Source organism: Corvus hawaiiensis, chromosome 2 (genome assembly GCF_020740725.1).
Source record: "Corvus hawaiiensis isolate bCorHaw1 chromosome 2, bCorHaw1.pri.cur, whole genome shotgun sequence".
Taxonomy (NCBI): domain Eukaryota; kingdom Metazoa; phylum Chordata; class Aves; order Passeriformes; family Corvidae; genus Corvus; species Corvus hawaiiensis.
The window spans coordinates 111,393,975-111,419,125 of NC_063214.1; the positions used below are offsets into that span (position 1 = coordinate 111,393,975).

At 37.3% G+C, this 25,151-nt stretch overlaps 1 protein-coding gene across 2 annotated transcripts in view; it reads left to right on the forward strand.

Annotated features, from left to right (window-relative positions):
- The window catches only part of IL1RAPL1 (interleukin 1 receptor accessory protein like 1), a 705,736-nt gene that overhangs the window by 61,587 nt on the left and 618,998 nt on the right, over positions 1 to 25,151 (forward strand). The gene's annotated exons all lie outside the window — the stretch shown is intronic.

Below are 25,151 nucleotides of genomic sequence, written 5' to 3' on the forward strand. Positions count from 1 at the left end.
TTTATGAAAACGTAAATCTAGCTAGATTTTAATATTATAACTCTCTTTTTAATGCTGTAGAGCTTTGCTGTTTACCTCACTTTACTGTTCTCAAGGAAGAAATATCTGATAATAGATTCCTTGCCGATGGTAGGAGAAAGAAGAAAGAAAATTTGAACATTTTCAATACCAGTCTTAACAATGACTTTCATTGTTGGGGCAAGAACTGAGGTCATATTTGGCAGTTAGCCCCAGACTGTTCTGCAACAGCGCTCTGTCCCAGAGTAGACCTTACCAAGGAATTCTGCTCTCAAAACTGGAGGCAACTATTTGCAAAACAGCAGTGCCACAGCTGAATTTTCTAGTCTCTCAAGGACAATAGTAGGCTGGCTGCATTCTAATGTTATATTGTATCATGACTGCTAGGTACCCACTGTACATATACAAACAGGCTGTACACACATAATTTGTCTTTCGTATGATACTAATAATGATAAAACTTTCAAAGTGAATGGTGCACTATCTAGTGCATTATCTGGCTTGGCTTTACTATGATAGCTGTCATAAATTGATTTTACGTGTCAATAGTGGCTATTAGCTAATTGCATCATCTGGCTTTTGGATGTTCTTCACATGCGGCCTTACATTTAGACAAAGCTGCCAGCTGAAGACTGAAGTTTCCTTTTTTCATTCTCTTCCTTTGAATTGCTTCACTACATAACCATATCCTTATCTTCCACTGAATTTAATTAAATTATTCTTTGAGAATTATTAAGAAGTCTTTGGAAAACAGTTATGCTTGTGAATGAGTGAGTGCATGTGTATGTGAAGCAGAAAGGGAGTGATGCTGGGAGTGGGGGTGTCTTCGTTGTTATTTGAACAAACTGAGTTAATGAGTGGTTTTCTGCAAATACCCAACTCTACAAAGCATTTCCCCTCAGAGTATTATTGTAATAAGCATTGTCCTTCGGGAGCTCCAATTCTCCATGCTGAATTTCTCTCCACGGTACACTGGGATTTTTGGCAGGAGCTACAAGGAGCATATGGGATCTCAGTATTAGACAGAGATGTACTGCTGATGGAGAAAACCATTGTGCCCTTACCTTGCAAAGTGTTAATCATGCATGGGAATTATGTTGGGGTATCTAAATATCATTCCTGATTTGGTCAATTCCAAAAGAACAATATAGAAGTGCATCAGTAAAAATGTTATGGAAGCAGATTTAATTTAAATGTTTTACTATTTATATTCTGTAAAGACAGCTTATAAAATGTCTGTTGTATTTGCACGGCTGCTTGAATCAAATGTGTATTTTTTCACTGTAAAATGAGCATGTACCTCTGCTTACACTCTGCCACAGAAATTTCTGCAGCTCCATGCAAGTGAGCAAAATAGGGCAAGTTTATACCAGTAACACTCTGACCCAAATACCTGCTAAGCTTGTACATGTCACCTCATTAGATACAAACTTGCTACTGTGGCTTTTTAATATCAGCTGGCTTCAGCATATTTTCTGTTTAGCCCATGTGTCTATTTAGCAGGCTGTATGTGTCAAGACTATCCTAAGGTGATAAGATCTTGTTCCCCGCTCCATTCCCCATACAATGAAAAGAAAGAGCAACATAGTGTTACACTTCTCTTACACTGGTGCACATTAGAAACAACCTTCCTGAGGTGAAATTGCCAGTTTACAAATAAGGGCAATGGTGAAAAAATTGCACTCCTCTGCTCCATGTCACATGTGACTCTACCAACCTTCTTTTCTCTTTTGCAGTTCTCCTACCCACAAAACAAACTTAGTTTTCTTGGTGTGATAAAGCCCATCTGAATTATTATAGTTGCAATGTACTTTCCTCTGTAATTCAGAAATGTTTTATTGCTTTAAACACTTTTTTTGAATCTCCATTTTGTTTTTTTTGAAATAAATGGAAAGCTTCTAGCTGTTTATTTACTTCATGAAGAGTTTATTATAATAGTTAGAAAATTGACTATAACATGGAAAGAAATACTGTATGAAGATAGTTTACATTGTTTACACACATCAGGTCTCATTCACTTGGATTCATTTATTATTTGTTCAATATGAGTCCTTTATGTGTACTAAAAATAATTTGATACAACTTTTTCTGACTCATCTGCACTAGACAGCTCGTAAAATGTAATTTGCAGAGCACTGTGGCCAGCAGAATTGCTTAAGCAGTGCAGTCTTAGCCTATTTTTTTTTTAATGAAAGTCAGCCACAAACTTCACCTAAACAGTGTTCCTATATTTGTAGTGGTTGTGAGATGGAGCTCTTTTTGCCATTAAAACTTCAATAAATGTCACAGGCCTGCAAGAATAAATTGAGAAAGATTATTTACCTTTACCCCATCATTCTTTCTCTATTTTCCTTTTTTTTAAGGAGATAGGTGTGGCTAATAAATAGTCCTTCTCAGTGCTTTAAGAAGGAATGGATAGAAAAGAAAGTAATGTAATTTTAAAAAGAATGTAATTTTCCATGCTTCTACTAAGAAAAATTAGCATCACATTATAAATCTTAGAATATCAGCCTATTTGATGAGGAGTAAATGAAAGAAAATGTTTTATTTTGAGGACTGGACTTCTGTATGGGCAGGATGTTAACTTGTGAATGTCTAACATTGTACAGAGGCACGTGGCACTGGGCAAAGGGCTGAAATAGCTTAAATGCTTGATTCTGTTCCTGATACAGCTTTTCTCAACTATATACCAGACAATTAAATACAGTTTATAAGCCTCCTGCCTCTGTGACAAGTATGTCCCTTCTGAAGGGATTTTACTCTTGTGGTCCATTTCCATGTCATCACTATTTCATGGAGAGGCATGATTATTTTGTGCTAACCCATGGGACACATACTACCAGGGATATCAGGCTGGGAATGAAAAGGTTTGGGGAGTACAGGAACAACTGTATTTCACAGAAACAAGTTCTGAGTAAGATAGCCAGAAATCGAGAACTGCTAGCCCAGGAACTGGGAAGCAGCTTTTCATTTACAAAAATCTACTGGAAATGTGTGCAGTTTTTTCCTCTAGGTTAGGAACCAACAAAGCTAATGGGGAATCTCGTATTCTATTGACCTTCAAAAATACTAAACTCCCATCTAAAAGTCTCAGTCTTTTAAAAGTAGGCAGGGAGGTCTAACTATTTTAACATTATTTTCATTTTCTTGTCTCCTTGGGACAATACAGGGAGAGGAGAAGCAAATCTTTCTTTTAGAATTCCCATGTAAATGAAAGAAAAGGGAATACACTAAAGAAATTTGCTGTATAGCATTCTGTAGAGGAATATATTTGTATTGGTGACTATCCTAGGGGAATACATTATCCAGAGGTCACCAAAGAGGTGTTGGTGGAACATCTCAACTGCTCTACCAAGCCATATATATATAACCTCATATGTATATAACCTCAGTATACCAAGGGCATGTTTTTTTACAATTTTTAATCTGTTGCAGGATTGTAAAGACATAATGATCTTCTTTGGAAAAGAAAAAAAATAAAGAATTAACAAAATCAGATTGCCTAGAAACTATTTATTCTTTGAAATGAATAGCTATTGTTAGTGCTGCCATAGAGATTATACTTTAAAAAGACTAGCATTTCCTCTCTGCATTTATTTTATTTTATTTTGTTTTATAATCCTGTGAAAAGAAGCATTTTGAAAAAAGTCTATGGAATGTCATGATTCCAACTGATCTCCTTTGTTCCTGTTATTAGATTAGATTTCTCCAGTCTCATTCTTCTGCAATAGCCCTTGAAGGAGTATGCAGCTGCTAGTATAAAAGTCAGACATTTTCTGTGTTAGGAGATTATTCTCTGCTTTTATGAGAAGATGTGTATCTTTTAAACATTAGAAATCTGCTGCCAAGTATAGTTTGTAGTGTGAAGATAAATAATGTCATTAAACTAAAAAAAACCTTTTAAGGATTGGTGGGTATTCAGTGGTCTTAGCAATTTAAACTAACACTTCCTTAGAAAAATCACCAGTTACTCAAAGTTCTAAGCCCAACAATCATTTCAAGACAATGTGGCAGCATTCTTTTATGAAGTGGGTCACTGGTGATTTCCTGAAAGCTTAGCCCAGTAGTTTTCATATTCTTTTTATTGCTATGTAGGAGAAGAAATACAAAATGTGATTTGGGTTGTTAAAATGGCATAACATTATTTCAATTTAGCAGAGACTATCTAGGAATAAGGCATGCTTTGGAGGTCATTCTTAATTCCCTTAAGGACAGTTGCTGTGAGCTGACAGATTTAGACTTTGCCAGCCCATTGTTCTGCCCTTTGTAATGGTGAAGGAACAGATCAAGCAAATTCTGACTACAGAGTTTTTCTGTTCATTCCAGTTTCTACTGTTGACTGTGTCTTTTAGTCCTGAGTATCAGCAAATTAAAGAGATTGAGCACTTAGCTCATGTACTTTTCTTATTTTACATATATATAGTAAATATCTTCTGTCTAGAAATACCCAGAATATACATACTTTGTAATTTTTATTTGGAAAGATGTTCAATAAATCTTAAAGCACAGGAAAACAGGGAAACACTCAATGTTAAAATGAATAAGTGATGAGTGTATATGAACAATTTTACCAGAAATTAAAACTAAATCTTTCTGTCATCCTAAACATGAAACAATTCAGCATTTATTCATTTTCATTTTAATAAGCAGGAATAGGGAATAAAAGGTTAAGATGTTAGGAAGTTAGTAAGTTAAGTTAATAAAAAGAAACTTTCTTTTTTATTGTTAATATTCTAAATGCAAGCATCTTTCCTAAATTCAGGGCAAAATTTGGCAATCAAACATGAATCTAAAAATTCTCTTCCATTTGTAGCAGAGAAGGTGTACTCAGAATTATGCCACATATTAAAAGATAAGGTCAGAGTGCATTCTTGCTGATTCCACAGCACAGCCTGCAAGGAATGATGCACACGGTAATGGATATTCCCTGCAAGGCTCAGCATAACCCTCCCCTTGGGCCCAAGTGGATCTGACAGATGACATCCTTTTATAATTTGATATCTCTTCTTTCCACACACACTTACTCACTTCTAGAATCTTAAAACACATTACTGTTTAATTACAGTTTTGGCAAATTTATTCTCTTGTTCTTTCTGCTGTATTACTCAGAATTTATTAGGCTGGTATTAAACACCAAAATTATGTTTACTCTAGCACCTAATTGATTTGTTTGAAAGGTCAGGGATTGTTCCAAACAGTATTACAGCAGAATTATTCAGGATTTTCCAAGTTTACCTTCCTAGAAGTCATATGCCCAAACACTGAAGCTTGTGATCAGTAATAAAACCTTAAAAGAAAATCTTAAAAGATTTTATTACTCTGATCTTTTCTAGTTCAGATTCCTAAGTGACTTACTGCTCTTTCCTTAAAAATAAGTGATATTGTTTGACAAATGTATTTTTCTATGAAAATGGAATCTCTAGGTGGGTTCTCAGAGATATCTGTACCTTGTTGATGTTTTGCCTAATGTATAAAAATCTAAAGGCATGGTGTTACATCCCCTGTGAAGGTTAATTATTAAATTTCATGAACTCCTTTCAGTCCCTCACAATGGGTGGTATTTCAGAATTTCTTCAAATAAGCTTTGCTTTTATTTTCCAACCTTTGAATAAGCATGAAGCTGGCAAGTATTTTTGTTTAGGGATTTTTTTTTTAGTGTTTTTTAAATTTTTAATTCATTTCCTTTTTTAATTTACCATTCTTTTTTAGCTGTCACAGAGTATTTCCACTCTGAAGTCTGCCCTTCATGTTCTGGATAGAGCCCCTTAGAGAAATGGACAAAGGAATATTTTTTAATATATATTGAAAAACAAACATTATGTTGTATTTGTTTGGGGTGGTACTCAGCAACTGACCCATGAGCTAGTGGCTTGAAAGTATATCTCTGGATCTATATGAGCTGTAGTGAGTAAAGGAAATATTTAGATTTTCAGGAAAACACTAATGTGTACTGTTGATATGTTTGAATCTTTGTTTTCTTATCAGATTCCTGATTTTAGTGAAGGGTAGCAAACCTGGAAAAAAAATGCATTTGAGAACAAATAGTTGCAAAAAAAAGTAAAAGAAAATAAATTATGAAGAAGTCCTTGAATTTTTATGTCTATGGTCTCATACAAAGTGAAAGTTTATTCTGGTGGAATTTATACAGATGATTGTCTTCAGAGACTTTGGTGAGTACTTCAGCTTCTAGGAACAAAACAGGAATTTTCATCTTCTTGGAAACAATTTGCCTTTTAAAAAAGTGCAAGGGAAAACAAGAGAGGTCTATTAATCCTAATTCTAATAAGTGGTGTGGTTCTTCTGAGAAAGATCCTCAGATCTGGTTTGGGAGTGGTAGTGAGAGGATAACTCTTCAGTAATCTGGCTCCTTGTCTTGCCAGTTTTAGTAATCAAACTCGGCTGAGAGTGGGATTGCAAACTGAAGCCCTTTTGTTTCAGGCAATATCACACAAGCATCATCTGTTGTTAGGGAGATAGTCATCCAGGGAACAGTCATCAAAAACAGCATGATGTCTTTACCAAATTCAAGGCCATAAAGACTGTTCTATTGAAAGCAGAATGGTCCCTTCCCATTTTATTTTAAGCTACACTAGCAGCTGCTGTAATACATAAAACAGCTAAATGATTTCAGAACAGCATTAATGAATTTAAATGAGACCTACAGTCTGCTCTTCTTCAGTCCAAACTTGCAACTACTTGGGGTGAAGAGGGACTACAATTTGAAGGAAGTCATCCCTGTTATCTAAAAAACCTCCCATTGCTAATTATACATGTTCACAAATAATGGATAATTAACCTTTTTGAGAAAACTGTAAGCCAAATAATTTTACACTAGCAACAGTCAGAGGAAGGACTTTATTAGCTGTAATACTGATTTTTTTCACAGTGGGGAGACAAAATTATTAGCAAATTGGTGTGGATGATAAACCAGAGATGATAATATGTGGACATGACTGCAAAGCTTCCATTTAATGTACAGTTTAGAGGAAGAGATGCACAAAATATTCCACCTAAGGTAAATCCACCAAAAAAAAAAATAGCATATTTTATTTCAAGAATATATTTTTAATAATTCTGTAGGAAATATGTCAGTAAAGGAATTACTAAATTATTACAGTAGAGTTTTTGTAGCTTATTTTTATTGTAAGTATACTTCTTACAACAGTAACAACTTTAGATACATGTACTAATCTCTATTACCTGTCTAAATACATGTTTATAGTGAGAGACATGGATTGGATGGATGGACCACTTGGTGAATAAGCACTTGACTGGATGGCCACACTCAAGGTTGTGGTTGACAGATGGGTGTCCAAGTGGAAACCAGTGATGCTCCTCAGGGATCAGTGTTAGGACCAGAGCTGTTTAACACCTTAGTTGGTGACATGGACAGTGGGATTGAGGGCACCCTCAGCAAGTTTGCCAATGATACCAAACTCTTATGTGGTCAACATGCTGAAGGGAAGGGATGCCATCCAGAGGGACCTTGACAGGCTTGAGAGGTGGGTCTGTGCAAACCTAGTGAAGTCCAACAAGGCCAAGTGCAAAGTACTGTCTGGTTCAGAGCAGCAGAAATATATCCCAGCACAAATACAGGCTGGGCAGAGAATGGACTGAAAGCTTCCCTGAGGAGAAGGACTTGGGGTTGTTGCTTGATGAGAAGCTCAACATGAGCTGTTACTGTGTGCTTAAAAAGTGCAGAAAGCCAACTGTCCTGGGCTGTATCAAGAAAAAGTGTGACCAGCAGGTCAGAGCTATCTCTTTATTTTTACTTTTTAAAAGTAAAAAACACATGACTTTGACAGCATTCTGATTTGGTCTGGTTCCTACCACTACAAAATTTCTTTAGGCCACTTTTATTGAAAAATACTTTGCATCATCTGCTTACAGAATGGAAATTCTGTAGACTAATCAAACTAAGATCTAGTTTGTTTAGTGAAGTCTTATTGAGCATGCCCTCAAATTCATATTAAAGGTCTTTGTTGGTTCAAATGCAGTCTTTTAAATTCAGAAACTGTGCTTCACAAACACTGGAGATTTGGGGAGACCTCTTTTTGTATATATGGGGTCAGGACCTGTCAGCAAGCTGAAAATGTAATTCTCCTCCGGGGTGACTGTTTTATGAAGATAACTACTTGTTTGTGAACTCTACAGACAGTTCATTGCTGCCTGATATCCCAGGATATTAATCCAGAATTAACAAATGCATTGCCCAGTCCCCTAACTTGGTTTGCTGATGCAGAGCTATACTCAGACATTGCAGTAGGTCAAGTTAGTCAGCAAGATAAAAGGATGGCATCATGAACTTTGTAAGCAAGTTAAACCAGGGGTTCAGCGAGTCCTAGCAGTCTGCTACTGACTTTCATCTCTTCTCTCTCTCCCACGTCATCTGATGCTTCCTTGAATATTCCTTGTTTACAACATGCTCACCCAGTTCAGTGAAATAAATGTATGCTCAGTGCTGGCCCAAAGGCAGGTAGAAGCAAAAGTGGAAGTGGAACTGCTCAGTAGATATTTTTCAGCTGTAGAATCAAACCAGGAAAAAATTAAGAGTTAAAATCAAAGGAATATTTATGTTCTTTCAATGTGCTTGAAAGATAAATGTGTAATAAAGTAAATGTAATGATGTCCCTACACTATAATCTGCATGTTGGATCTGACTTGTTTTACTTTAACAAATCAATTTTTTAATCTAACTGTGACAATTGAAGTTAAATTTCTTTTGGTGGACACCTGTCAAACTGCTGCAGAATTTCACTGTATTAAGTCTCTGTATTTAAAACTTGAAGAGTCTGAATGGCATCTTGCATTGACTTCTACCATGCCTTCTGTTTCCTGCAGTGCTAATTAGCCACTTCATTTAAAGTGAGATATTACAACCTGACTTTCCTGCCTTTCACCATCTCTTTGGAACTCTCTGCAAAGCTTCTTAATTACCACATCACCACGTTTATCCTTTTCCTGTCTTGGGAGATGCACCACAATGCTGGCAAATAAAATACATTTAGAATTTCTTAACTAGCACAAAATGTATATACAAGATGAAGGGAACCACAGGCAGGGCGTGATCAGGCAAGATGATGTTTTAAGACTCCTGTTTGACTGTGCAGTGTCTGCAGCTGTGCCTCAAGCCTCCATCTGCTCTTCCTCTGATTCTGCCTTATTTGTCCCTGTGCTGTTAAGAGTTCTTCCTCTCAGCCTTTACAAGTGCTATAGATTTTTTGTGAGGAGGTGGTGTCTTTGTCCTTTGCTCAAACAAGTGTTTTTTAACTCTGCTTTGAGAACTTCTGTCCTTTAGATCATACTTCGTGACACAGGGTGGAGAAAATATGGTTTTTTTCTTCAATGTGGTTAATACTTTTAGTTCTCCTAGCTCCTGAGTAGTGCTTTAGCTCTCCAGTGTATGAGAATATGCTGATGTGGCTGTCAGGCTAGTGCTTCACAAGACCTTTGGTACAAGTGTTGTCTCAGCTTATGAAGCATGATGGAGGAAAGAGTAAAAGTAGTGTTAGAAATAAGGACCCTGTTGCTTCAGTAAATCAAACAAAAATTTGGAAATAGATTTTCCTTAGTCCGTACACCCATCTACCTTTTATTCTGGATTTTTATCTGAAGTATTGATAAGTTCATGTTTTCATGTGGTTTGAAAATATTAACCCTATAGAATAGTGTAGTGGATTGCAAAGTTCCATAATATTTTGCTGTTGTTCTAAAGAGCCTTAAATAAGAGGCATAACTTGGGTGCACAGCTACTCTATACGCAGGCCTACGGAGTGCCATGGGTCCAGGTTCATGAAGGAATTGAGCCAGGGGCTCAGGTTCCACTTCCCGGCCCTGAGAGTGGCCCCATGGGAACTGTCCAATGCCTGGGACTGGGACTGGGACTGGGACTGGGACTGCCCTGGTACCCACAGCTGCTCCTGGCTGGGGCATGGGACATGGGGAGCCCTGAAATGGCCCCAGCCCATGAGGACCTGCAGCCATCACAGTGCCCCAGCGGGTCTGCTCAGTCAGAGCACAAGACACTGCTTCACACAATTTGTTTAATTTTTTTAAAGAAGAAAATAAGTGCAGTTTAGTAAGAGATTTAAAGATTACTTTGATGCCTTAGACCTTTACTGTCATATATGTTCCTCTAGGCTTTGTGTCATAAAACTGAGAAGGAGGCAATGAGGATTTCTGTCATAATGCAAGCTGGGGTGCTCAGTTCATCATTGAAACCACAGCTTCACCCTATGTTAGCTGTACACTAAACAAGCTCTCCTGAAAAAAAAAAGGAAAAAAGGATCTTATAAAAAAAAAAAAAAAAGGCAAGGGTTTTTTTTTGCAGGAGGCAGCCTTTTTTACTAGTTGCCTGACCTTCTATAAGTGAACAATTGAGAACCCTTGATAATTCATACCTAAATTTCTCTCATGAATCTGTGTGGGCATCAGAGTTAGTGCTAAGGATAAGCTATCAGTTCTCTTGGTAAGTAGGAGTCATAAGCTCCTCATCTACCGCTGCACTCTCTGGACAAAGTAATTATTATTGACAAGCCCTAAAATCAGTAGTATTGAAAAGGATGTATTGTGCCCTGATAATATTGAACATGCATGGAACTAATAATTGCTTAAAAATAACCTTACTACTTGGGGTTTTTGTCAGGGTAGACAGCATCTCCATTTCTCTGGGAATTGTCCTCTGCTTATGCTATTATGGGTTGCAGCAAAGTTTTTTGATATTCTATTCTTTAAGTTTGCAAGAAAGACTAAGTATGAACACAGTATGAAAGTAAGAGAATTACCTTGCCTGTCCAAATATACATTCCTAAAAAAAAAAATCATCCTTGTAACAGATTAGTTTTTAGATATTGTAGACTGTCTGAAATATCTTTAAATACTTCATTTGCTGATAAGATTTCATGTAAATTAGAAAGTGTCAGTGACTGATAGCAGATACAAAAATCAGAGTACAGCAGAGAATGCTAAATGCTTATTGTGACCTCTACTTTCAAAGCTGGAAATTAATTGATTGACATGGGACCAAAGCACATTTTTAAAAATATTTGTATTACAAATTGAAGTTCATAGAATCATAGAATGGTTTGGTTTGGAAAGGACCTTAAAGATCATCCAGTCCCCTTCCTCCTACCTTGGGCAAGGACACCTTCCTCTAGACCAGGTTTCCTGTCCAACCAGGCCTTGAACAGTTCCAGAGATGGGCACCGACAGCTTCTCTGGGTGACCTGTTCCAGAGCCTCACCACTCTTATAATGAAGAAGTTCAAGTTAGTTGATGGAGACAAGATAATAGTCAAAACTTTGTCAGTATCTAATGGCTTGTATACAATAGAGCTAAAAGCTTCCTGGTGAACAGCTAATACTTGTTCCATTAGAGCTGTGCTAATATCCTCCACTTGCTAAAAAGTCAGGATTTTCTTATTACAGTTGTTTTCATTAACTGTTCATTTGCACTTAAGTACTGACAATGCATGCACATTAAACAGAAAATAGGCTTCTGTCCTGAATGGACAAACCTCATTAAAGAATGTACTCTCCTGACTCCTTTAGCTGGGGCCCCATTGTATGCAATGATTGCAGCTATTAAGCATCACACAGAAAAGTGTGCACAGCTGTAAACAGGATGTATAAGGCAATGAATAATAGGCAATGGCTCGAGGAAGGATGCTATACCTGTATCTTTTGTTTAAAGTGGATCTAATACAGATCTGTGAGACACCTCACTGAATTCTTACATTATCCATATATTCTCTCTGGCGAGACTAAAAATGGAAGTTACTGTCAATCAAGCATGATTGTCTCTGCTAGACACAATACCCGCAACTAAAAATCTTTAATTTAGCAGATCTTTTATTCCCGATTTTTTTCACTCTCCTAAATCACATTTTCTCCTTGCTACTTTTTGCCTGATTCAATGTTCCAGAGCTAAATATCCACTTCTTCAACCAGCAGTTACAACCCTTATAGAGGCCCACATTTTCCTGTGCTTTATCATAAATCAACAACACTGATGTAATGATCTTCCTTGAGTGTCTTTTCATCTCCTCTAAACCATTTCTTTCCCTTCCCTTCCCTTCCCTTCCCTTCCCTTCCCTTCCCTTCCCTTCCCTTCCCTTCCCTTCCCTTCCCTTCCCTTCCCTTCCCTTCCCTTCCCTTCCCTTCCCTTCCCTTCCCTTCCCTTCCCTTCCCTTCCCTTCCCTTCCCTTCCCTTCCCTTCCCTTCCCTTCCCTTCCCTTCCCTTCCCTTCCCTTCCCTTCTTTTGTCTTTTCTTAAAAAACCTTGGGAAGGTCATCTTCCTATCACAACATACAAGATGAGTTAATATTGTGGTTATTGCTGAGCTGTGATGCATTAGCGAAGAGGCACAGTTCACAGGCTTTAAATTCGTAGGTGGGCCAGACATTAAAGACTTATTTCCACGTTCTTTCATTTCAAGATAAGGATTCTTTGTTTTCTAAACAAAGAATTACCAGGATTCCTTTATTTTAGTGTTTTTTTTTTTTTTTTTCTTTTGGCACTGTCATGAGCCACAATGCCATAGCACATGAAGCACATGTCTTTTAGATCCACGTCAGAATTTCTTATCCAAGAACTGTGGGCAAATGTTAGCAGTGGCAGTATTTACTCTAGGAATGATTATTGTCTTCAAATAATGTTGAACAGGTGAGACAAAAACAGTATTTTTACCTGTGTTGACTGCACTGGCTGCTGAATGAGTCCTTATAGTATCATCATTTGTTTCTAAATGACACATTCTGGGCACTGGCTACTGCCACTACTGGTGAACTGCCCACTGTCTCAGCTTTATGCTCTTGCCCTCTCTCTTAACAACTCTGATATTGCCTGTTTGTTTGCTTTGAAGAAGTGCTTTCCGGAATGTGTGGACTTCATAGACATCCAACTCTTATTTTCAGAGGAAGTTTTATACAATCAAAAGCATGGAATGAAACTATTCCACTGCCCAGTGTCAAGGTCAGCTATACTCATTCATTGTGTATAAATGTTAAATGTACTTTTTAAAAGATTCTTAGAGCCTAAAGTAAAGGTTCCACAATTACCCAGCTCTGTGTACATCTCAGGATGACAATTTTATTTGAGGAAATGTAGTCTGACTGGTATTCAGCTTTTAATCTACTGTAATTGATAGATCCTTTCCTACAGAACCAATACCTAGCCAGCTGTTATTTATCCTCCCTGCATTTGGTTGATTAGATCTTCTTAAATTGGCAATTTACACTTTTTTCTCTAGAGTTTTATCTGGTTTTTTCATATTATATCTGTAGTCTGTCAGGATAATTTTCAATAATGTCAATAACCTCAAACAGTTATGCATTTCATCCCACCTTGTTTCATCTGGAAATGTAATAATCAAAATATTTTCCCATCATGTAAACAACTAATAAATAATGCTGAGCTAACAACTGGCTGTGTAGAAGTCCACTTGGTATCTGGACTTCCAAAGTATTGGCCTTTGGTCATTCTGATGAAACAATGGGAGACTTTCTCTTCAGAATTTGATTTTGGAAGCTCTAGCTCACATTCTTTCATGAGAATAATCTTCTCTAACTAAATGTAAAAAGAAAATAAATTTTAAAAAAGAAATCACTGGAACCCCATAAACTGTTCTACTTTTAGTTTACCTAATACCTCTTATAGCTCCTATTAATCTCCTGATGTTATAATCAATGAAGAGTTAATAAGATTTGTGTATGTGGTATGAAATTCACTGACTGTGAAATAAATTTACCTTGCATCTGCATTCACTTGTAATCCCTCAGTCGATGTGTGAGCACAACAGCCTTGGACAACGGAGAGCCAGGAACAGACAGATGATTGTCACTTCCTGTGGGTCTTCTGCTACTTCGGCAGCAACCCAAAAATGCTGTGTTCCCAGCTCATTTACAGAGGCTGGTCTGGCTGCTGTCGGAGAGGGAGTGATCATGTTGCTGCTCAAGGCGCATGGGGGGAGTATGTACTTGAGTTCAAAATCCTGTGGAAATAATATAAGCATCAGCTGTTGTGGCGTGTATTTTTAGAATGTACCAAAAATCTTTTATTTTAAACATAATTTCTCAAGGAGGTAAAACCTCAGCAGTGTTATCCTGATATAGATTTTGTATTTATGATTTATTGGCATAATAGTAGTCAGTCAACAGCATAGATTCATGGGCAAATACACTTATGCTAAGTTTTGAATTCTGTGGAAACTAGATGCATTTCTAGTGAGCGTTTAGAGCTTCCTGGGGGCTTTCACAATAGGAGCTGATAAAATTTTATGGAATGCTCCACTTTTATGTTTAGAGTATGATGAGAATCATTCTACCCAGTACAACAGGGCAGAAATTAACTGAATAGTTTTGAACGAGCTACCCATAAACATTTGCTGCATTTATTTTACAAGTTAACATTTTGCTCATCACAAACTGTTCCTTTGAAAGCACACAATGTGTGTACGTGTTATGGAAGTACAACACATGCCCAGGAAATGGAAGCATTATTTTGTAAGTCTTCTTGATTTGAAGGAGCTGAACCCACATGTCCCAAATGCCTCACTCAATTATTCTGGTGACAGCAATTGCTGTAATTTCTGGGGAAAACAAGGTGCTGTGCATGCTAAACCCAGGGGCCTGGAAAAAGTAGCAAAAGGAGACAAGTTCTGGCTTAATAGTTTTAGCACTTCTATAGAAAAGGAGGAGTCCCAGCATTACAGTATTTTCTCCTGTTACTTCTGATATGCATTTCACCCATTTTAAGACAAAAGGTTTTGAATTAAGGGCTTGGAATCCCAAGTCTGATCTACCAGAGTGAGTAAGACTAGAGTGATTCTCAATCTGAGTATTTAAAATTCCAGTTTGGAAGGGCCTGATAGATACTTGTCATGATGGGAGAAAATATTACTATTTTCCAGAGGAGTTATTTTTGAGAAGGTTTTTTATTTTTGATCATTATTCTCAAATTAAGATTTTGAAGAATATCACAATAATATCTGCCAGCTATGAAAATTACTATCAACATACTGAATGCAATTTAGTTTGACCTGATACTTGTGCTACTTAGCTTGTGACCTGAATATATGTAAGTCTTTACCTGATTTATATTTTCCACTGTTATAGTCTGAAATTTTGATTTTGGAACAGCTATTGTTAATTCTCAGGCTGTTGTGGTGTTACATTCAGACATTATGTATTTCATGACTACTAATTAGTAATACATAATTGGTAAACTGGAAGCTCTGCCTCTTCTGAAACTGTCAGCTTCCTCTTAGTGTCAAATCATAAACTGCAGCTATTAATAACAGTACTATTCAGCAGCTTAAAACTGTAAATAACTGTAAGGAACTTAAATGCAGTAGTTAGTTAGGCCAGCCACACTGCTTTGTGACCTTGATCTCAGTACAGGCTGAGATTACAGCTGAAAGCAAGCAATAGTCATAGATCTGCTACTTTCTACTCAAGCAATGGAAGTTTTTCCTGTGTTGGGGTTATTAGGTAGCTGGTTGGTGCTAGAGCAGTGAAGTATCAAGCAGAGTTGGGCTAGAAATTAAAGGCACTGAGATATGATTTTCAAAAAGTAGCTAAACAAAGCTAAAAGATCAACCCTAAAAATGAAGCAGGGCTGAGGAATGCCATCCCAAATGGAATGATGGGTCTGGGCAGTTTCAAAATTATCTCATTCAGTGCAGCTAAATGCTTTACAGTTTTAATGGGAGACATTTTAGTCCCATTTGAAATCCTTTCTTCCTTTTACCCTTCTACTCTTCTTTATAATAATAGATCAGACTTATGAAATTGTGATGTGATTGTCAGTGTTGCAGGAAAGGTGACTTACATTGATGGGGTGCAGAACAGAGCAGAAAGAGCTGCTGTGCTTTATTCACCATTGGTAAAGTTACATATCATCAATACCTGCATCCTTTACAAATCAATTTAATGATGATAATCTTTGTAGAATGTAGCAGGGGGGGGGTCCCGGGAGCAGGGGAATCCAGCCCCTTTCCCATGAGAAAGCCTCTAAGCAGCGGGGGAGCTGACCAGTGTATAGCTTTTCCCAAGGCTGTTCAAGGCTGCTGGCTAGCAGGTGCCTAGCAAGCCTGTTTTCAGCCTGAGGCCCCGTCAGGGGTACTTCTGCAACAGCCCTGGGATGCCCAAGCCCTCCTGGGGTATCCTATATTCCACAAGGAATCCCTCTACAGTAGAAATTGCTCTGCTTTTAATTATGGTACACAGGGTGCTGTATCTAAATGGTAAAGCTGCCTTATCCTTTGTATGCATATTTTTCTTCAGATCCTTGTTCATGTCCGAATGGCAAGTTCATCATATGGACTCCTGTCTTTGTCAGGCAGTAACTTGTCTGTGAAATCCCACACAGATACTGAATTGCTGCTGCTCAAATGTTTTTATATGTAATCTTTCTTACAATCTGCTGACATCTTAACAGAATTATATCATAATCAATAAAATAGTGAACTTCTAAAGGTTTTTATTATTATTTCTGTAAATAAAAAACTGTTTACAATCAATACATTTTCAAGAGGAAGCAGCAACTCTTCTCAGGTTATTTATAGTATTAAAATATGAGAAATTTTCTGCCATTGGAAATGAACAGGTTTGAAATAGACATTGGTGAATAGTTGTTCTGAATTTCAGACCCTTTTGAGGAGCAAGGTGTCAGGGTATGGTGAAGGCTGACTGTCCAGCTCCGAGAGTGACTGGCATAGCCCATGCCCTCACCCATGGGGTGCAGTTTCAGAGTCTTTGAACATGGGGGTTGGTTATGGGGTCTGTCAACAGCCCCTGGCATGGCAGTGGTGAGCCATGGCCAGGGGCTCTACAGAGGATGACATGAGAGAGGGCTGGAGGTAGCACATGTACAGGGAATCCATGCTGAGACAGGCTACCTTGAGTGAGTGACACCATCCAGGCAGGGCCAGAGGTGGAGCTGGAGCCCAGCACTCCTGCAGTGTCACAGAAGAAGGGACTGACATCCCCAGAATGAGCTGAAAGGGGATCCCAGGCTCATCGAGGGAGGTCTCAGGGTAGGCTGGGCAGGGACACTCAGGCCCAGTACTGATCTCAGGATCTGACAACAGGTTGTCAAAATCTGGTTTGAACAAGTGTAAAGGGCTTGTCAGTTAGTCTGTGAGAGAGAGGGGATAAATGAAACACTTGTTTCTTCCTTTTCACAACTCTAAAGTGCAAAGGGAGCTCATATAGTATGAAGTGTAATGTAAATTACAGACCACTTCCCTAACAACTAAAATGGCAGGATAGAGTATGCGTTAAATTAGAAACACATCACGTGTAAGGGTCTAAGATTATCTTGTGTTAGTAAAATTGTGTTTCAAGTATCAGCTGTGGAAAACCATTGATGTTGGTGTGATGCAAACTGATAACCTGAGTGATGGTAAGGGGGGTTATTATTTTGTATGTAAGCATTCTGTCAGAATACCCACAGTGGAGCTTCATCCTCCATACCCTTCTGTCCTTCTTCATTTTGAGGGAAAATATCTTTCTCATTAGTGACTCGGATGGGAGATACTATTTAGAGAATTTTTGGAAATAAATCATTCTTGTAATGCTTACTGATAGTCAAAATACTTAGAATCTTCTGTCAGCGTCTGAGAAACAATTCACTTATTTTATCAAGTAACTATTCAGAACATTTCATGAAGACTGAACTTTTCAAAAGTGCTTTATCCTAACATAAGCTCAAAATTAGAGTTCTTCATTTAAGTTACATCTTGCAAATTTATTTTTCAAACATATTACGTTGTACATAACTGCTACTCTTCATAAATTAGAAAATGGAAGAAAAGTACTCATATAGGAAACTAGAGAATCCAGCTGTTCTGCCATGGTTTTGCTGCAAATAGCTACTCTTTGAAAACTTGCCATTTGCAGAAAAGGAGATTGAATTCCACAAGCCCTTGAAGTGACTATACTTAGCACAGATTGGAAAAAGGGAAATATAACCTCAATTTTTAAAAAGGGAAATAAAGATCTGGGAAACTACACTATGGCCAGTCTCACCTTGGTGCCTGGCAAGATCATGGAGCAGATCCACCTGGAAGCTATGCTAAGGCACGTAGAAAATAAGATGATTGCTGACAGCCAACGTGGCTTCACTGAGGCCAAATCATGCCTGACAAATTTGAGGGTCTTCTCTGGCAGGTTTTCCGTGGTGGCAGATGGGGGAAGAGCAGCTGATCTCCTCTACCTGGACCTATGCAAAGCATCTGACACTGTCCTGCACGACATCCCTGTCTCTAAACTGGAGAGATATTAATTTGATGGGTGGACCAGTCAGTGGATAAAGAATTATCTGCATGGTCTCACTGGAAGAGTTGTGGTCCATCAATTTCCAAGTGGAGACTGGTGATGGGTGGCATTCCTCAGGGGGTTGGTACTGGGACAAGCATTGTTTAACATCTTCGTCAGTGATGTGGACATGTCAGCAATTTTAAGGTCCCTTCCCACTCAAACCATTCTATGATTTTATGTTTCTATTATTCTACTGCTATTGTAAATATTCCAGGAGCTCATTTAGTAGCCTGAAAACACAAACAGAATTATCCAACAAAAATATATTCGCAGTATTAAAACTTTGCCAGTTTAGGCAGAGGTGGAATTTCATCTCGATACAAGAAGGTGACTACTCACCCTCACAAAGCAAAGATACAGAGTGGTCAAGGAACCAACACAAGAGTAGGTAAGTGGTGTTACATACCTCGCATCCCAAAATCATGACGTAAATGGAGTGATGGTTACCCATGCATACAGATCTGGAAGGAAGGCCTTTTTCTTCTTTTGGAAGGGCAGCATTTCAAAATCACACTGATATTCTTTGAATTTTTCCTCTTTATCTGACTTTACGTATTTAAGACAATAAAAAGGGCGAATTGTTTTATTTATTATCTTCTACATCTCCCTTTAGAAGTTAAGTAACACAGCAATCATCTTCCAACTATCTTCCTTTAAACACTGCTGTTGAGCTAGACTTTTTGAATATTGTCTGTAAATTTGCTGCCAGGTTGCTATAATGTTTTTTTTTGTTTTCTGTCCAGAAAAAGAAATTATGGCTTCAAATTTTCCATTGGCCTAATCCGCATCATGAGAACACATTTCTTATGTATCCTACTAGATATGTTGGGAACATCAAGTATGTTAGTCCAGTTTGGTTATATTTTTTGTTGAAAAAAACCTTTCTTGAGTTTCAGATTCTTATTTCTTTGTGAGCATGAGTTGTGAACTATTAAGAGGGAGGCATCTACTTCTAATAACAATACTAGACTGTTTTAAACTTAGGCTTAAGTGTTTCTTTATCTCAAGTAAAGGCTCCTAGAAATGAACAGAGACTCCTGTCCATCCTTTGTTCCCTTACCCTGATAGTAAATAACTCACTGCACTGTGTAAGGATTTTCTTTCCTGCTCTATTTGCATCAGCACTTCTGAGTGACTGAGCCACATTGGTGAATTATCTGGGACTGGCAAGGACACCCTGCTGGCCTTGATCCACAAGATCCTATTAGACCATTGGAAAGAGACTGTCATCTCCCTTTCTTATATCTTTCCTGAACCTGTACTTCCTCTTCTTAGCCCCTGCAGTTCCCCAAAACATATGTCAAATTGTTTTCAGCTATGTAACTATTTCAGTCTGCGGTTCAGAAGGACAAAATGTTCAACAGTTTCTTCAAAAGAGGTTTCTCAATCATATGATGTGTTAAATTTCAGGTATCTGCAATCTGCTACAATTTATTTGTCTCATAATAGTAAAAGGACAATCCAGAAATCTTGTTCATTACCTGGTACAGAAAAAAAAAAAAACCCACTTAATGAAATATTTAGAAACACATTAAGCAGTCTAAACAGAGTGCAAAATATGGATGTTTTCTAGTCCATCACATTCCGTTCAAATACTCTTGTTGATATTAGTTTTTTACACAGGATTAAGAAAATAATATTCAGCCTGTATCAGGATATTTTTTCATTGTAGAATAATTTTTGATTCTTTTATATGTTTAAATGCATGTTTCTTAATGGAAGCTTTTGGGAACAGTAGATTATATTTTCATATTCAGAGATATATGGAATAAACTTCTCCAGACAGATTGCCATGTTTACTATGTCTTGTACGATAGATAGAGTCAATAAAAAAGTATCTTTAAAAGAAGGTAATAATAAGTACCAGGTTTAATGGGAAAAGTCATAATGCAGTCCGTTGGAAACCTCTCTAGAGGCTCCAGTGAGTTCCTATTCCAGTGTGGTCTGCAGGACAGGTGGCATATTGGGTTTTGTTTATCAAAACACTGTCATCATTCCTTCAACCCTTACTGCTTGTTTAATCATCTCCTTTGCTTTTTTTTTTGTCATGAACCACAACTTGCTTGAACTTAGGAATGGTGCTTAGCATGAAGAAACAAGGATGACTTGGAAAGTAAATGCAGTAGCTTATTGCCTTCCTGTTGCTTTTGGCTGGTTTCTCATGAGTTCATAACTTGGTTGCTGAATCTTTTTGCTTACTGGGACTCTGGAAAGGACTGATTTTATGGACTTTTGTATTTGAAACAGGTATATTTTCTTCTAGCTAACATTTTAAGAATTGCTTGGGTTGTCTCACTGTTCTAGGTCAGATCATGACAATGAATTGACACATTTACGAAAGCACATTAATTCTAATTTTAGTTTTTCCTTGAACTTTAAGAATTTAAAGAATTTTCTTTAAGTTGTTGAGTTATGTTCTGGACGTACCAAACTGTCCTTTACACCTTGTTAGATCTAATGTCATTCTATTCAGGCATTTGTGAAAAACTTCCACATAAAAAGAGACTATTACTGAACAGGCATATTTTTTGGTTTTTTCTTATGTATTCAGGTGGTGGTTCTTTGTAATTTTGTTATTCATTAATTATTTACTGGCACTTCCGTGTGATTACCACAGAACAGTCATGAAATACCTTGCAGAGTTCAGAGGATGTTGCAATTCTTTTGGTTTTTTTCTTTTTCTTTGAAGGGCATATGATGGAGAAAGATAATGCAGCAGTTTTGAACACATATAAAAAAACATTCTTCAAAGTTAGAACAACAGTATGGGAAGAAAAGTTATTTTCAAATAATTAGTTAACAGACATCAGCTAGCATTAATAGGCTAACTGAGAATCAACCCCTTAAAGTTACTGTAAATGACTGAGCCCATGGAAAATTTCTTACTTCAGTTAAGTTTAATTCAAGTTTTGGCAAAGGCCCGTAATAAACATAAGTAAAATAAGGAAATCAAAATTTTCTTTTCTGTTTTCCTGTCTTATGAGGAACTGCCTAACTATTGTTAATTTAATGTCTGCTGAGCTGTTTTGGGAAGCATGTGTCTATATGTATGCATTTTCCTCACAGTGAGTATTTATGACAATTGAAGAGGAAAAGCATTCTTGGCATTTCCCCAAAGAATTTTAGTCTTGACATACAGCTGTATTTCTATTTCTGTCTCAACTGGAAAATTAGATACTTGGTGATGCAAATGTTATGCTATGGCACTTTTGTGTCAAGCAATGACACCTTCTACAGAAAATAATTTTAAAAAATTATTAATATGCCCAGTTCAAATTTGTGTGCAATATATTTATGCAGAAATATTTAACATTTTTTTCAGTGCTTTGGTTCATGCAAACAAACAACCCACTGCTGAAAATTTGAAGTCGTGAATACTGCCTAAAGATGAAAAAATATTTCAATCTTTGCTATTTTATAAAGAAAAATCAACCAAAAATCCCTGTTTCTAAAAGACTTTCTTAGTCTACTATTCACCCATGGAGTATAGCAGTCTTATACCCAAAGGGTATGTAAAACATGCTAAAATCGATTCAGCTTAAAAACCAGCAATTAAGTTTATAACTACCATACATTGTCTTGGCTTTTAGTAGAAGTAAATGAAAATCAGAAAAAAAAAAAACCATAAAAATGACTTTTGTAGATGTACATGTAAGCTACTTGCCTATTGCTTAAAGAAACAGCAGACTTGTTCTGCTTGTTAAAATCCGAATTTCTTAATGTTCTTTTAAAAAAACAAATAAATTACAGCTAAACGACTAGTAAAATAATCTCTTCCTTAAAAAATTCATTGCTGAAAGAAGGCTATTTCCAATTCATGAGATATCACACTTGAGTTTGTGTTAAGAATTTGACTTCTCAGGATTATGCCTTTTATTTTGTTTTCTAGTTCAAAAGCTATATGAATATGTTACAGTATCTAAGCCTCAGGCATACTCATTGCAGCAGTGAAGGCATTTTCTGTTGACTTTGTTGACTTGTTGTGGGATTCCCCTTGGGATGTTCCGTTTATATTTTCTTCTGACTTGCTTATTTTGTTTTCACAACCAATTTCACAAGGGTGACATTTTCTAGAATAGTCAATTTCCGAGGCATTCACCCGGAACAAGGGACAAGAGCTGTTAAATATCTGTTTTGAATCACTCATATGAATAACATGAGGCAGATTTTCCAACCACCCAGACAACTTCCAGAGCCGTGAGGCACCAGCTCCAATAAACTGATCTTTGTATTTCCTTTGGTTGAGCGTTTGATTTTTAAAATGAAGAAAAGACTAGAAATACTTCTCCTTCATAAAAAGGAGTATAAACAGAAGAGAAGGGTTGGAAGGCTCTGGGGAGAGCCTATGTAAGACCTGATTTGTTGCTTATATTGCTGTAAGGAGGCAGTGGCTGCTGTTGGGAGTCATCCCTCCCTTCTTTCTTCCCTTTAGTAGTAAGTTCTTTCTGGTATTTCCAAAGACAATAGCAGACTTTATTTTCTAGGGATTTACCACAAGCCAGGCAGGCAGCAGCCAGTTTTGCTTATGCCTTTAAGTTAGACCTGAATCTCTGAGAATAAATGTACATGAGAATGGCTTCCATAGTGACATTTGAAATGTAATTTCTGCTATATTATTGTAATAATGGTTCTCCTTGTTGACTTGACAACTTAAATTCCTGATATATGCATGGGGCAAAATAAGATTTTAACTTACTGAACAGTTTCTTATTGATATTATTGTATTTACTGAGGCTCACTTTGATAGAATCAATCTGTATAGCTGCTCCACGGTTTCCTACAAAAATACCTATAAATACAAATGAATACATGCATACATATACATATGCAAATATATGTACATATTTACATTTGTTCACAGTGATCAGCAATATTATCTTTTGATGTATGCCCAAACAGGATGTGTTTGGATATGCTTTCACTGTCAGAACCTCTCTACTGGATTTGTAGTTGCATAGTAAGATCCCGTAGTTCGTTGGGCAATATTTATTAGGCTCACACAGAGCAAGGAGCTGACTCTTGCTAGTACCCTGGAGGCTGAAGATATCAGCTTCAGGATTTCCTGCAGCATCAGTTAGTGCAGTAACTGAGAAATGAGATTTTGATTTCAGAAAACTTGACTAAGGTCTGCAGCAAAATGTGGCATAACACATTGTGGCGTCTACTCACTGTGCCCCTGGAAAACTAACCTTTATTGCTAGCTTCTAAATTTCTAAAGATCTTTATTATTTATAACTGCCAGTAGTCATGCTATTTTGTTAAATTTTAAACTTAACTAAAAATGTTAGCATTACACATGATTTACCTCCTAGCAATCCCATATTTCATATTTAATTTCTAAGTTTCCTAAATTTTCTGAAGTAACATGAGAATGTAGGCAAATGAAAGTCTTTTACTGTGATGCTAAAATGCTGATGCTTGTTAAAGACAATGAATGAACAAACATTTGTATATTTTTCTGTGAGTACAAATATTGTTATAAAAACTAAGACATTACAAACTGTTGTCAAAATATATTATCTCATTTCCTCATCTTTATTAAATTCATAATAATGAATGTAGGTTTGTGCTTACTTCTGAAATGTCTTGAAATGTAAAGCTGTAATACGGATTATATACGAGGTCATCATTTTTTAAGCAATTCTTCCCATAATGTCTTTTTTCATACCCCTACCGTTTCTTATTTCTAACCTGTTCTCTTCTAAGATGAAGATATTTTAAGATACTACTTTCAAAAAATGTCTTGGGCACTCAGTAACCTAATTATCAATGAAAGTGCAAAAGATTCACAGTCTCTTTAGAAATCAAAATTGTACTATGTGCTACCTTCCGAGAATTTGTTCAGTTGCTGTCCAGTGTTGTGATTAAAAGAGGTCAGGATCAAAACCGCATTGGTTTAATCTGGGTCTTAGTTACAATATTAAAGAACCACTGATCCCAGCCCTTTCTCATCCCCATTAGACAAGAATATTTTTGTGTAAGCTACTCTAATGAATATAGATAGCATAGATAAGCTGCTGTCTAGCTTAAATAGGCAGATTTGTCTTCTCTTTCAACACACTGAAAGATAAGGTGTTAGCCCTACCAAACTATCCTGAGGAAAGTTGAAAATCACCATGACTAGATGACATCCTCTTACTTACATGAGTAATTAACAAAATGTTTAGTCCCTACTTTCAATAGAAGCTATTACCACTTAATCCCCAGAGTAAGCACATAGAAATGCAAAGCTTTTATTCGCATGTTGGAGGTGAAGGCTAACACACAGTCTGTGTGGAGGGGTTTTCAGCCACTGAGAGCTGGCAGAAGGGGGTTTTATCCCTCGTGTGCCAACACAAAGAAGCCCGGGGGTCAATGCTGAAAGCCCTCTGGAAGGCGGCACTCAGTGCCCAACACACAATGAAAAGGGGTAGAGCTCCTCACCCTGAAGGGGCTGTATCTTCCTGTCACTGTCAGGCAGGCATGCAGGCAAAGGCAAAGAAGAAAGAGAGGGGACGCTGTATGTGTCCCACGCAAGCTTAGTCCGGTAAAACAACAAGGACAGAGAGGCCAATTGGTAGGAGGGTCCAGGGACCTTATACTGGGTACAGAATAGGTGGGGAAAGGGATCTCAGCCAATGGATAGAGACAAGCAGGTGGGATTGACAGGAAGGGAACCAATGGGAACAACACATCGGAGGGACTTAGGGAAGGATCCAATGGGGCGTCGAGGAACAAAGAACTTTCTAGAACTAATACATATTAAAGAAGGGAAATGAATATACATAACTTCATACATAAAACAGGAACGGGAAAACACTAACCAATTAGGGGA